The following is a 15,686-nucleotide window of genomic DNA, read 5'->3' on the forward strand; positions in this document are numbered from 1 at the left end:
TGCTATTTTTAAATCTGGACACATGCTTATTAAACTCTTTAAACTCTTGAAACTTGCATGGCCAAATTTTCTATGAAGCTCATGTATGCAGTCTTTGTGCAACGGAACATTATCAATAGTATTAGCATTCTCTACTTTGTATTTATCAACATTTTCTTCTAGAAAATAAAGCTTATCTTTTTTCAAACCTATGCCACGCCATTCCCCATTCAATGTTATTTTACATAAGTTCTTCTCAAAAGTGACTATGTAGTCTCTGTCTGTTAATCTGCTCACTGATAATAAATTGTTTTCTAATTCTTTCACATGCAAAACATCATTAAAGTTTTCTTTTAGCCCTGGAATGTAAACTGTTCCCATTTGATTTATAGTTGTGAGCTCATTCCCGTCCGCTAGAACCACTGCATTTACATTTGACTGCTTCTTATCACTAATTAAATTAATGTTGTTACACATGGAGGTCGAAGCACCAGAATCTACAAGCCATTTAGAGTTTGCTTTCTGTCTTTCCTTAATCATGGTCGCAAACACCTTATTATTATTTCTATTGTCTTTCAAAAATGGCGGCTTGAATTGCTTTTGCCTCTGGCCGTGCCATCTGCTCTCTTGCTTGCTTCTATCAATAGTCAATTGTTTACAGTTCCTCTGCAGATGTCCAATCTTCTTGCAGTAGAAACATCTCCGTTGCTCCCTCGAAGAAGCTGCCTGGTCCAGCCCACGCACATCAGGCTTGGCTTGCTCACTTGGCACACTCTTGGAAGTTGGAGCGTCATCCTCTCAGACAGTCTCCTCGGTCTCTACCAGATCCTGGCCACAACTAAATCTTTCTTTCTCGCCGGTAAGTTTTGCATGCATTCGTATATGCTCCATAGGTCTGGGATCTAACAAAATATAGCACTGCTGTTCTCATAATTTCCACTCCTCTTAGCTCAGCCTGCACAAACAAGTTTTGCATAGTTTTTAATCTCTATCACACACCCCTGCCCCTTTGCCTCTTCTGTCTATAAATTCCTTAGACCAAACATTTTGCAAGGCAGTTGAAGGAGTGGTAGTCTTGAAGTGTTTCCCAAACATCCTCACACCAGTCCCTTATCTCTTACGTCATTAATTAAATCTTCCTCCAACATTAAATAAATACAGTCTTTTGCTTTGCTATCTCTCTCTTTCGCGGCTGCATTAGCTGCGTCTGGCAGTCCGGCTTCAACAGTTGCCCATAAACTTTCCTTAACAAGTAGGGACTGGGCATAAATCTTCCAGGTGGGGTAGTTGGATCTATTCAATTTGCTAAACTTCAAAGTCTCCATTTTAACTTGTGCAGTGACTCAATTGACACAGTCCTTCTGAGTATGCACAGCTGATCCCTTTCGGGCTTAATCAAAACACTGGAGGAGTTACTCACGGAGCTTATCAGTGCAGCGCAAACAGCTTGCTCTGATCTGTCTTCCACAAAACTGTCTTCCACTCTCTGGAACTTTCAGCTTCTGTGGATGCTGGGTGCTGCAGTATCTGGGCCCATAACCCTTGTCAGGGATGATGGGAGTTGTAGCTCTTCACCTCTGGCTTGAACTCACCACCTGGTTGTGCACCGTGCTGACCAGTTTTGGCCAGTGGTTATAGCTTAGCAGAGTTACAGAGAATAGGCTGAAGACCCCGACAAACTCTCCAAGCCTTCTCACTCTTGCTTCCACAAAAGTCTTCACCCTTCTTCAGGATCCAGCTGGTTCTTGTAGCTTCACCCAAGACACCAGACAACTCAGTACTCTTAAATAAAAGATCTACTTTATTCTACTATAAACAGCTCCAAAACTATCCAACACAACAATACTCTACTCCTCACTACCCACTACTACTACCCACTCTACAACCCACACAATACACTGGGATGCATAGTCATTATTATAGTCAATGCATGGTACCACCCACTGTTGTCTGTTTCCACCAAGTAGGCATGTACATTATTCTCATTGGTTCTCTTGGTTCATCCTACAATTAATGATTTCATCATCTCAGCCTTGACCACTTAACAATATTCAGGTGTGTCCAATTATCCACTTTACATTTCTTGTCCTTGGCATTCAGGACTTGTTAATTGTATTACCATTTACACCTGTGTGGTTCCCAATTGGCTTCTGCTGAGTCACCCTGACTCTCACATACATGTTTTATTTCATTTACTGTATATCCCATGTTGCTTTTTCCTTAACATGTCGTTGCTTACAAAACCCCAAAAGCACTTTCTCTGCACACAGGGGAGATATTATCAGGCTTGAGAAAACAAGATCTGCAACTATAAAGCAAACTGTAGAAACAATATCAGACATGTCTTAGACTACAACATTTGGTTGCAGTTTCCACTTGTTATTCTCTAAGCTCATGTGAGCCCTAGCTTTCAAAGCAGATTCTATGAAGGAATTGTGACCACAAGCTTATACTACATAGCTCTAATATTCATTTAATATTAGAGCTGGAAGGGGATACAGGGGTTGTCTAGTCCAGCCCCCTGCCATGGAGGAATACATGACTAAAGCAATACTGAAACAAAAACAATCCCATTCAACCTTGCTTTAAAGATCTCCAAAGAATGAGAGTACACCACCCTCTGAGGAAGTCCATTGCATTGACAAACAAGTCAAGAAATTAGTTTTTTGTGGGTTTTTCAGGCTATGTGGCCATGTTCTAAAAGAGGTTATTCCTGAAGATGCCAGCCACAGATGCTGGCAAAACGTCAAGAATAAATTCTTCTAGAACATGGCCACATAGCCCGAAAAACCCACAAAAAGCTATGGATGCCAGACATGAAAGCCAAGCTTGAGCCACTGTGGTGTGCCTCATTCAAAGGAATGGTGCTTGATCATTCACAGAATTTGAATAAAATCATCTTCATGATGGGGGAAGTTGAATTGTATGGTTGTTTTTGTGTGGTTGTTGTCATTTTTTTGTTCTATATGCATTTTTGTTATTGTTTAGATTTGATATTTTTAGGATAAATAAACATGATTTATTTTAAAAAGAAAATGCTATTTATTGTCATTGTCGCCTGTAAAACAAGTTTTCTAAATCTACCTGACTCTACCATTTCAGGATCATTGCAAGCCCTGAGGTTTCCAGGCCAAAACCTGAGCCCAACAGACCAGAGCCATGATCATGTTTTTAAGTGTTATGCATTAACTACCAATCATAGTTGCTTTATGTACATGTAAATATACTGAGGCTGTGCATATGATATTGTAATTTAAAGGTATAATTTCAATTTTGCTAGTTGTTTTATGTCACAACTATTACTATTACAGTCATTGATATTCAGGAATTATGGTTAATGAGTAACATTAGTACAAAAACAATAGCTAAAGATTCTGTAATGTGTGTCATTGGAGGAGGTCAATGGAGGGGTGACACTATGAGTTACTGCACTAGGTGACACCAACCCTAGTAATGCCACTGCTTGGATTGTAGTTATATTGATGGGTTTTATCTAAAGTCTTATTGATATGATTCAATCAGATTTTACATTACAGTCTGCCCTCTGTATTTGCAGACTTGTCATCCATGGATTTGAGCATCCGCAGATGGCAAACCCATGAGAGGGGAGCAGAGGAGAAGGAGGAGGGGGAAGAGTGGAGAAAGAGGAAGAAGCAAAAGGTGAACAAGTGGCAGTAGGGCGATGGAGGAGGAGAAGAAAGGTGGAGGAGGTGGGGAAGAGAAGAAGAGCAAAGAAGAGGAGGAGGAAGAAAAGGAGGGTGAGCAGTGGCAGAGTGACAGAGGGGATAAGAGGAGGAGGAGGAAGAGTGAAGAAGCAGAGGAGAGCCATGGCAGTGGTGACAGGGAAAGAAGAGGAGGAAGAGTGGAGGAGGAGGAAGGAGGAGAAGAAAGCAGTGATAAAGGAAGGGGAGGAGGAGGAGGAGAGGAAGAAGTGGTACTCTGCCGCCTGCCACAGTCAGAGCGGTGAGGCTGAGATCGGAGGAAGGAAGGCAAAGTGCCATTGTCCTCAATGGTGGCGTGGCTGCGTGACCACACTACCATTGAGAACTACGAGACTTGAGCATTTCGGTATTCATGAGGGGGTTCTGGAACGGAGCCTTAGCAGATACTGAGGGCCACTGTATATCCTTTGATTGTTTTTGCTATATCTTTCCTATCTAAAAATGCTACTCTGTTTCTTGACAGATTTTCAATTCCTACGTAAAACACTGTGTAAAACATCTGACTTAAAATGTCCTGTTCCTGTTCACTCTATCTTGCTTGCTCCTAATATTGCAATGTTTTTACATTACATTTCTTGATTTGCTATGTCTAGCTTCCCTTGATTCATGCTTCTCACATTGTGGGGTTTTTGTTTTTGTTTTTTCGTTTCGTTTTTTGCAGCTTTGAACTTTCTTTTCACTTCTAGACACATCAACAGCTGATCTGCCCTTTGGCTTGACTTATTTGTGTCATTAGCCCCTTCATTTTCCTAATTGTCCACTGTCTACCCTAGTGGTTCCCTGTGAGTTTTTAACATCTTCCTTCATTTTCTTATGGGTTGTCTCATTATAAGGGTTTCTGTGGTAGAAAATTTTCAAAAGGGGGGTTAACATGCCTTCCTCTGCACAGTACTAACAGGTGTTAGCTATGGTGTCACTGCCATTGTCTCTGAGAGATCTTCTGCCAGTGTCACCCTTCACTACTGCTTCTGCCCAGTAGCTATTTGGGGCATGATTTAAATCCTCATTTAAAAAAATAATAATTGTCTCTCCTCCTTCTCTCCACTTCTCTCAATACAATCAATTGCTCCTTCCTCCTCCAGTCTTCCATACTTAATTGTTTTGCTCCAGTTATGTGCAGTTGTAAGATATTATCATTTTAGATATTGTCTGTGGCCTGTTTGGCAGCAGCAGTTCTTGCCATCCTCTCCAGCTGCCTTCAGCCTCTTTCACCGCCAGCAAAGGGGTGCCTAGAGTTTGTCATTAAAACTCTCTCTCTCTCTCTCTCTCTCTCTCTCACACACACACACACACACCATATTTCCCTGTTTGGAAGTTAAGACAGAATTTTAGCTAAAGGAACTGGTCCTAGATCAAGGTGAGGGAAGAAAGGATAAGAAACATTTAGTTTAGCTTATTTTCTTCTAGCCAGAAGGTGGATGCAGAACTGAGTGGAGGCACCATAACAACTGGGAGGGAAGAATAAAACAAATTCAGTAACTGAATAGAGCCTGCTGGAGACTCTTTGCATCCTAGAGCAAGAAATCAGTTACAAATCAAATTGGTACCAAACTGCTGCTCTCCTAACTGAGCCCCCTAAAACTGGGAAATTTTCACTCTTGGCTCTGTCCTGGAATTGACTCATGAAAACAGGAGATTCAGAGTCAAGCCCTGAGATCTGACAATCCCTGCACACAGGGACAGCTCAAATATATCATTATGCCCATTTGCCTATGAGGAGCGAGTCTGGGAAAGCTTCCCTGATTTCAGCTGAACAGGGAGCACAGTGCAACATTGCTGAGCAAGGCAAGCAAAGCAATTTGTTCTGTGTATTTTTTTAAAAAGAGGAAAATTTCTGCTTGATACTACCCCCCCACACACACACAACTAAGGCAAACCACTTCTATATTGATTGCTGAAGAGCATTTGCAGTGTCAGCTGGAGATGGAGAGAGCGGAGGGGGCCTTGGCGTTGGAAAGACTGTTGATTTCCCTGAGATGGGGCCAAGGCAGCAAGTCAATGCACCCTCATTATGGATGGAGTCCCTAAACCTCCGGTGAATAAAAAGCAGAGTGAATTGGATTGCATTACCAGGAGGGCAAAAGAGACACACTGAGGACTGGAAAAGAACGAGGATGGGGAGGAAGCTCAGGGACCTGCAAAGAGAGGTGTGTATGTGAACAAACAGATCCACCTCACAAGAGGAAGGCATGGAAAACAAACAATAGGTGAGCAGCAACCTTGACTGATACAGAGAAAAGTAGACAAAGATTGTATGGCCTGCCAGGCATGTGTTGACAAAAGAACATCTGGAGGACAAAGGCCTGGAAGATTAAAAATAAATTAAAGCTAAAGTGAGAGCAGTGAGATAAAGCAGCCCTTTGGATCCAAGAAGAAAAAGAAAATGGAACAAAGCAAGAAATAGATACCAGGAGGTTTCCTTTCCTTGTTAAGTTACCAATAGGCAGAGACTGAAAGGTGGGAGGAAATTCTGAAAATAGAGGGAGTTGTGGTGGACTGGGACATTGGGAGACCAGGGTTCAATTCCTGTTCAGCCATGGAAGCCACTGGGTGACCTTGGTCAAGTCATGCTCTCTATGTTTCCACACCAGGATATTTCATAGTGTGAATGGCTTCCTAGTCTGACTAAAGTCAGGGACAAGCCAGTTCAGTTCACTTTATTATGACTAAGGATGTTATCAGACAAGGGAAATTGGAAGTATAATCCAATGGCAATCCGAATGCAATGATGGGGTTTAATGTTATTGCGTGATAAACTATCACACACAATTTTGGGCAATGGGAAGTCAGTCCGAATGCAATCATGGGGTTTAACGTTATTACATGAGAGGTGATCACATGCAATTTCGGGCAATGGCAAGCTATTTTCAGGCAATGGGAAGTCAATTCGAATGCAATTTGAATTCACATAAATTCACTGAACTAGCGAATTCACGTGAATGCGTTCTGGCCCCACTTTCTTTTCATTCGAAATTAAGAGAAATTCCTCCCATGTGATCAACTCCTATAGGACCTCAAAAAGGCCATAGTATTAGCAATTACTAATACTCTTCCTATTCTTTATGTTGGGAATATGTTAGAAGCCAGTGTAGTGTAGCGGTTCAGATATTGGACTAGGAGACCAGGGTTCAAATACCCCATTAGTCATGGCAACCCACTAGATGACCTTGGGCAAGTCAGTTTCTTAACCTCAAAGGCAACCTTGCTCTGAACAAATCTTGCCAAGAAAACCTCAGGACAGGTTCGCCTTATGATGACTAATCAGGCTAATGCTGGAAGCAACTTCTGTCTTGCGAAAGGGAAGCTGTCTCACGTCCTTGGCACACAACAACTTTTGCCATGCTGGCATCAAATAAAACTGCAGCTTCCAAAATTGTTTCTCTCAACATCAGGTGTCAAAAGTCATGGAAGCTTTCAACATCTTTAGTCTGTCTGTTGTAATAGAACAACCAAGAGTAGTGTGGTGCCTTTAAGACTAATTTATTATAGTATGAGATTTAATGGACTGAAGTGTGTGAAAGTTTGTGCTGTAATAAATGTATTAGTCTAAAAAGGGATCTATGGAATCTTTGTTTTTGGACTACAACTTCCAGAATCCTTGCTGCTTGTGAGATTCTGGAAGATATCAAAAGTTAGATTTCCAACATCTGGTTTGGTCTGATTAAGATTATTTTCCAGCACCAGACAGAGCAGTACTATAGGACCAAATGAAAGGTGAGTCAAATGGCTCCAGGAAGGACACAAATAAATACAAACAGCCTTCTCCTTCAACTGAAATACACAGGTAGACTGCATCTGTGTCTGGAGGGTCTATTCAGCTATAATGTCTGCTACCTTCAGTGTTCTATCCTCTGCCTAATCTTCCTTCTAAAATTAGTTATGTTCATCTCATTTGCAAGGAATTTGTTGTGTGGAGCATTTCATTTATCTGTGCAGACACTTACTCCATTTAATTTAGAATTAGGGTAGCCTTCTAAAACCTGGGGCCTTCAGACATTTTGGATTACAATGCCAATAATCCCTAGGGCCAACTTTACCATTAGAGAGAACGATGTTACTATTTTAGGCATCTGATTTTAAGAGCCATGAAAAGGCAACAAATTCTTATTTAGCCTCTTGTTATGTTTGTTTTATTGACAGAGATGGACAGAGGTGTTTGTGAGATTTTCTAACTCATATTTCAAAATAACTTGGTTGCTGCTGTGTATTGTTATGTAGGTGCTATTTGTCACTCTGCCTCAGGCACCAAAATGTCTTGGGCTGGTGCTAGTCTCTCTTCATTAGCCATAAGGATGGGAGTTAAAGTCCAAAACATTTGGAGGCCATAAGGTTAGAAAAGCCTGGATAGAGAAATAGGGATGGGATTGCCAGCTGTTTTTGCTTAGGTTTGTTTCTATGCCTTGACCTGTAGCCTAACATATAGAAAGGCAAAGCATATAGTTTTCAAAGAGTGTGCTGTTACTGAATCTGGATATTTAATTAACCAACATTGAAGCTAAACTGACAGCTTCATCCTCTATGAATTTGTCTAATCTTCTTTTTAAACCACCTGAGCTATTGGCCATTGCACTACATCTTGGGAGAAGCAAATCCTATAAGTCAATTATGTGCTGTGTGAAAAAGTACTTTGCAAATCCATTTCACTGGGTGATCCCGCATTATAGTTTTATGAGAGAAGGAAGGATGGAAACACTCTCTCTGTGTCCATTTTATTCCAAACCTGAGCCAGAACTCACTCCACCATGCCAGAGGGTCTTCTTTTAAATCCCATCATTTAGTAATCTGGGAAGCATACTTTCAGAAACAACAAAGGTTGACAAAGGTTGCTCTAACCAAACTATAGACAATCTTCTAATGCTGACCCCAGTGACAGTGACTGAAATCAAAAGCCTGGAGAGTGGGGAAGCTTCCAGGTTGACACCACTTTAGCTGCCATGGCTCAATGCTATGGAACTCTGGGCATTCTCAGAAAGGAGAGATGTAGTAGTGATGGGTGACTTCAACCTTCCTGATATTCGCTGGAAGTCAACCTCAGCCAAATCCTCAAGGCCTAGCAAATTCCTTATTTGCCCCAAAGAAAATTTCATGGTCCAAAAGGTGGGAGAGGCAACAAGGGGGTCAGCTATTTTAGATCTATCCTAACCAACAGGGATGACTTGGGAGTTTATCACACGGGAGGAATTTCTCTTAATTTCGAATGAAAAGAAAGTGGGACCAGAATGCATTCATGTGAATTCGCTAGTTCAGCGAATTTATCTGAATTCGAATTGCATTCGAACCGACTTCCCATTGCCCAAAATTGTGTGTGATCACATCTCACGCAATAACGTGAAACCCCATGATTGCGTTCAGACTGACTTCCCATTGCCTGAAATTGCGTGTGGTAGTCTATCACGCAATAACATTAAACCCCATGGTTGCATTCAGATTGCCATTGGATTATACTTCCAATTTCCCTTGTCTGATAATGTCCAGAGTTAATGGGGTGCAAGTGGTGGGATTCTTAGGTTAAAGTGACCATGTTCTCCTAGAATTTGTTATACAGTGGAAAGAAGAAGCCAGGCATAGTCAGACACAGATTTTAGACTTTAAGAGAGATGATTTTAGTAAACTTAGAGATATAGTGGAAGTGATCCCATGCTCAGGAATACTAAAAGAGAAGGGAGTTCAGGACAGATGAGAGCTTCTCAAAAGGAAGATACTGAAGGCACAGTTTCAAACAGTTCCAATGAGGAAGAAAAATGGGAGATGTCTCAAGAAACCAGGATGGATGACTAATTAAATTTCAACTGAGCTAACTTTTAAACAAAACATGTATAAGAAATGGAAAAATGGGGAAATCACCAAAGAGGAATTCAAACAAATAACAAGCACATGTAGGGGTAAAGTCAGAAAAGCTAAAGCGCAGAATGAACTCAGGCTTGCTAGAGAGGTTAAGAACAACAAAAAGGGCTTTTTTGGATATGTCCGCAGCAAAAGGAAGAAGAAGGAATGGTAGGGCCACTGTGTGGAGAAGATGGCAAAATGCTAACAGGGGACAGAGAAAAGGCAGAATTACTCAACACCTTTTTTGCCTCAGTCTTCTCAGAAAAGGCAAAGGGTGCTCAACCTGAGGATAATGGAGCAGAGGACAGAATAGGGAAAATTCAGCACAGAATAAGCAAAGACATAGTACAGGAATATTTTGTTAATCTAAACGAATATAAGTCTCCAGGACCAGATGAACTACATCCAAGGGTATTAAAAGAACTGGCAAATGTAATATCGGAGCCATTGCCAATAATCTTTGAGAACTCCTGGAGAACAGGAGAAGTTCCAGCGACTGGAGGAGGGCAAACCTTGTCCCCATCTTCAAAAAGGGAAAAAAAGCAAACAATTATCGTCCAGTTAGTCTGAAATCAAATACCAGGAAAGATTCTGGAGCAGATCATTAAACAGAGAGTCTACAAAGCCATAATCACAAAAAGTCAACATGGGTTTCAGAGAAACAAGTCATGCCAGACAAACCTGATCTCTTTCGCTAATAAAATTACCAGCTTGTTAGATGAAGGGAATGCTGTGGATATCGTATATCTTGATTTCAGTAAGGCCTTTGACAAGGTTTCCCATGACATTCTTGCAAACAAGCTTGTAAAATGTGGGCTGGACAAGGCAACTGTTACATGGATTTGTAATTGGTTGACTGGCCTAATCCAAGTGGTGCTCAACAATGGCTCCTTTTCATCCTGGAGAGAAGTGACCATTGGGGTCCCACAGGGCTCTGTCCTGGGCCCAGTGCTATTCAACATATTTATCAATGATCTGGATGACAGAATTGGGAGCATACTTATCAAATTTGCAGATGACACCAAATTAGGAGGAGTAGCTAATACCCCAGAGGACAGGATCAAGATTCAAAATGGCCTGAATAGACCAGAAAGCTGAGCCAAAGCTAACAAAATGAAATTCAATACAGAGAAGTGTAAGGTACTGCACTTAGGGCATAAAAATGAAATGCACAGATATAGGATGGAGGACACCTGGCTGAATGAGAGACTTATACATGTGAAAGGGATCTAGGAGTCCAAGTAGACCACAAGTTGAATTCTATTCTGCCTTGGGCAGGCCCCACCTGGAATAATACTGTGTCCAATTCTGGTATTACAATTCAAAAAGGACATTGAGAAACTAAAACATGTCCAAAGGAGGTTGACCAAAATGGTGAAAGGTCTGGAAACCATGTCCTATGAGGAACGACTTAGGGAGCTGGGGATGTTTAGCCTGGAGAAGAGAAGGTTAAGAGGTGATATAATAGCCTTGTTTAAGTATTTGAAGGGATGTCATATTGAGGAGGGAGTAAGCTTGTTTTCTGCTGCTCCAGAGACTAGGACCCGGAACAATGGATGAAAGCTCCAGGAAAAGAGATTCCACCTCAACATTAGGAGGAACTTCCTGACAGTTAGGGTTGTTTGGCAGTGGAACAAACTCCCTTAGAAAGTGGTGGAGTCCCTTTCCTTGAAGTTCTCTAAACAGACGATGGATGGCCATCTGTTGGGGATGCTTTGATTGAGAATTCCTGCATGGCCGAATGGGGTTGAATTGCATCCAGCCTGGCATCAGTGGAGAAAGCAGCCACTTTGAGTAGCTTGTAGTCTGTCTTGACCTAATTTTATGTTTATGAGGGACCTTATAGATAAGACTTGGATGGCCATCTGTCAGGGATGCTTTAAGAGTTCCTGCATGGCAGGAGGTGGGACTGGATGGCCCTTGCGGTTTTTTCCAACGCTACGATTCTATGACTCTATGCCCTTTAGACCCCAGAAGGTCAGCCCTTTAGGATATCGATATAGTCGAAGCAGCCTTAATTTCCAAGGAGGATAATAATAATAATAAATATTTATTTGTGTCCAACGTCTCCTTTTTGAGGATGCTGTTTATGGTCTCTCAACAGTATGTGTATATATGTATGTGAGAGAGAGGGGGGATGTGTGTCTTCTCCATTGGAGTGACTCTTTGCAGGAGTCGCCTGGGGCTCTACCTAGGGAGAAAGGCGGCACACGCAAAAGGAATAAATACTAATGCTGAGGTTTGGGGCTTTTGAGGAGGCGCTGGGAGGGCGACAGAGAAGGCGACAGCCAGCCTCCCTCCCTCCTTCCTCCTTCCTCCTGGGCAGAAGCCGCAAATGGCTGTGGGAGGGCCGAGGAGGAGGAGGAGGAGAAGGAGGCGGCGGAGGGGAAAGTGGAGCCACGCGGGGAGTTTGTCGGCGAGAGAGACGGAGCCAGGACGCAGAGGAGCCCGAGAGAAGGCAGCCTCTGCACTCAGGTGAGCCCTGCTTCTCCTCCTTCTCCTTCTTCTCGATGGGTGTGGTCCGGGAGGAAAATCAACCTGCGTGTTATCTGCACCTCGCTCCCTCGTAACGTGTGAACGTTCCTGCGGGGAGTCTTGAGCTTAGTTTGTAAGCGGGAGGAACGGGGAGAAAGGCGGCATACAGGAATGGAATGGCATGGCATGGAATCACGTCGGTCCCTCCTCTTCCTCCGCAGGGTTGACCCAGGAGTCCTCTTCTTTTTCCAGGACATATTGGCAGGGATTCCAAAATGAACTCCAACTCCCAGAATGCCATAGCCCTTGAGCCAGACAAAGAGCTAAAGCGCGGCCAAGCCGGGTTACTTCTCCGGTGTGGATGCAGCCTAAGCCTCCCGCTTTCCATCCATAGGAACTGGGGAAAAAGAAATAAAGATCAAAGGAAGAAATTAAACAGAGCCGTGAACACTGGCTTCTTGGAAACTTCTAGTTCATTTTATATGAAAAAATAGGGGGGGGGGAACCAAATGTCTCCTTAATTTATTTGTTAATTTTATGTATATATATTATTTCATCTTCTCAGGTCCTATCATTGCAGCCTTTCCAAGCGCAAGCCGACCGTGACTAGTGCCAATATTCTGTGTGAGGCTCCTCTTTTCCTGTTTCACTTGTTCCTCCTCATAAATCTTCTGCGCTTTCTGCTCCCTTTCTTGCCATTCTTTAAGGATGTGTTCACTTTCCAATTATCCTCCCAGCTGGTCCTTGCTTGCTAGGCTGAAGCAGCCTTTCTCTCCCTCTTTCTCCCTTTTCTCTCTCTTCCCCATCAGCTTTGGTGGTTTTTCACTTCTCACATTTGCACACACACACACACACACACACGCACACGCCAACCAAGACCTCATGGCGATGTGCTGTGAAAGAAGGTCTCTTGCTTCTTCTCTGCACCCCCAGATGCTAAAAGGAGAGAGGTGTAGAGTTCAGACATGATCAATACAGTGGGGGACCCCCTCTGTCCCTTTTTCATCACATGTTCAATCACTCCAAATCGGATGTGGCTAATGGAGAACACCCATGGACCCTCTTCCCTTTGCTCTTAGCCAGCCATTCATCCTTTCTTTCACACACCACTTTTGTCTGCTGCGTTGCTGTCTGCCTTCAAGTCGTTTCCGACTTATAAGGCAAACCTATCCAGAGGTTTTCTTGGCAAGATTTGTTCAGAGGAGGTTTGCTGTTGCCTCCCCCTGAGGCTGAGAGTGTGTGACTTGCTCAAAAATCACTTGGTGGGTTGTGTGTCTGGACCAGGAATTGAACTCTGGTCCTTATAGAGTTGTAGCCCAAAGGGCTATGCCACACTGGCTCTTCCTGCTGCTAGTTCCAAATACATATAGTTGCATTCATAGAATCATAGAATTATAGAATCGTAGAGTTGGAAGAGACCGCAAGCGCCATCCAGTCCAACCCCCTTGCCATGCAGGAACTCCCAATCAGATAAAAGGTCTTGCAATTTTAACCAGAGTATCTGCTGAAATTGGCAGAAATGTGCATCTTTGCATGTGTTGCTGTCTATGTTGTCTTTGCATGCGTTCAGATAGCTGGACATTTTCTGGCAGAGGAAGGATGAATAGATGCAAACAGATGTGAATTTGGAAGTGAAAATGCTCACCAGTTCATACATTACATTTATGTGTAGACTAGATATGGTCAATTGACTAAATGTTGTTGTTGTTATTGTTGTTGTTGTTGTTGTGTAGACTACCCCTTAGGCAAGGAATACTCAGAGATGTTTTAGCCTTTTCCTTCCTCTGAAATATGGCCAACAGCACCTGGTATTTGTTGATGGCCTCCCATCCAAGTATGAACCAGGACTGACTGTGCTTAACTTCCAAGATCAGATAGGATCTGGTGCATTTGGGGAATGTATCTTTAGGGTGCCAACTTGGTACCCAACTCAGCTTGATTTCAAGGGGATGAGAATCCAACCTAGGAGAATGTAATGCAAGTTAGCTGTTGATAAGTTAGAAGTGATGGTGGTGGTTCCCCTCGAGGGATGAGTAGATGGAACCTGTTCTTGACCTGAAAAACAAGTATTTTACAGAGGGTTAGGGATCCCATTTAAAAAAAAACCAAGTTCATATATGCTCTTACTCTCTTTTGTAGCAGCTGTTTTCTGCCTCAATCTCTATATGCATTTTGTTGCTCTTTGATCATGATTTACAGTTCTCTGCTTTCTTAGTGCACCTGCTGACTATCCCTGAAAACTGGACACTGTATGTTTTTGGCAGCTTTAAACAGATCTCTCTCCCAGCAATGTCCTTCCTATTAAAAAACACAGGCTATGTGTGAGTTGCTATTGATCTTTTGTGTGTGTGTTTGCCTGGGTGTGCATTGGCCCTGTTTAAATGTTACAACAACATGGATTTTTCAGGTGAATTTTGAGTAGGAGAAAAAGTGGAACATAAATATGTTTGACTACCCGCCTTGACTGGTCTTTTGGCTCTCTGTGTGTATCTTGTATTTTGAATTTCTAGCTGTAAATGCAAAATGGGATTGTCAGATTTGAAACCTTATACATGCTCAGTTAATCTGTGTCCTGCACATTTTTCCTTGTTATGGATCTGGTTTAGCAGCATCAAATCAAAACATTTCAGAGGAAGAATAATGATTCTTCAATATATATAATTAGTATTTGTATGTACCATATTCCTTAGAGCTAGATATCACAGTGATCTTCCTAGTGATTAATATATTAGGTTTTTTTTTGGGGGGGGAGATGAAACAAAGAAAAAGAAAACACAGATAACACTGTGAAAGTCCAGCTGAACTTTATGGTGTTTAGTTCAGAGGAGACATGTATAGGTTGGGTTGGAAAGCTGAAATCCTATGTATACCTATTAGGAAAGTGTAATCTATTTAGTAAATTTACTGAGTATAGAAGAGGGAGATATGTAGAGGTTTATAAAATTCTGCATGCTGTAGAGGAAATGGCTAGACATTTTTTATCCTTCCTTATAATGCTAGGAAGCAGGGGTCTTCTAGTGAACTAGATTGAAATTAGATTTGGACAAACAAAAGTCACTTGTAATTACTTTAAAGATGACAAAAGGGGTGGTTGGCCCAGGCTGCAGCCTTGTGTCCAGCTTCCCTACTACTGAACTCAAGGAGATATATAAGAGTGTGGAGTTAGTTTTCAAAATTGGTATGAGTTCCCTCACCTGCTTGCTTAGCTGTGGAAGGAAAGGAGGATTGGGATGTTGTCAGACGTAACTGAAAGAAAAAAGTTGGCAATACAAGCTTATGTAGACTCAAGTCTGCTTTCTCAGATGCATTTGGTGACTAGGACTAGGTAGACCTTTTTGATCTGATCAAGCAGGTTCTTTTTAACTCTGTTTAAATACTTGAAGGGGTGTCATATTGAGAAGGGAGCAAGCTTGTTTTCTGCTGCTCCGGAGAACAGGGCCTGGATCAATGGATGCAAACTCCAGGAAAAGAGATACCACCTCAACATTAGGAGGAACGTCCTTATAGTAAGGGCTGTTTGACAGTGGAACACACTTCCTTGGAGAGTGATGGAGTCTCCTTCTTTAGAGGTCTTTAAACAGAGGCTGGAAGGCCACCTGTTGGAGATGCTTTGATTGAGAGTTCTTGCATGGCAGAATGGGGTTGGACTGGATGGCGCTTGGGGTCTCGTCCAACTCTATGATT

At 42.3% G+C, this 15,686-nt stretch overlaps 1 protein-coding gene across 8 annotated transcripts in view; it reads left to right on the forward strand.

The window, feature by feature from the left end:
- The first annotated feature begins 11,921 nt into the window (after positions 1-11,921).
- SEMA6D (semaphorin 6D) overlaps positions 11,922-15,686 on the forward strand; it is a 343,265-nt gene continuing 339,500 nt past the window's right edge. For all 8 annotated transcript variants that reach the window (XM_042473533.1, XM_042473541.1, XM_042473539.1 and 5 more), the window contains exon 1: positions 11,922-12,002. The gene's annotated coding sequence lies outside the window, so the exon portion shown is untranslated. The remainder of the gene's footprint in view (positions 12,003-15,686) is intronic.

Source organism: Sceloporus undulatus, chromosome 6, assembly GCF_019175285.1.
Source record: "Sceloporus undulatus isolate JIND9_A2432 ecotype Alabama chromosome 6, SceUnd_v1.1, whole genome shotgun sequence".
Taxonomy (NCBI): Eukaryota; Metazoa; Chordata; class Lepidosauria; order Squamata; family Phrynosomatidae; genus Sceloporus; species Sceloporus undulatus.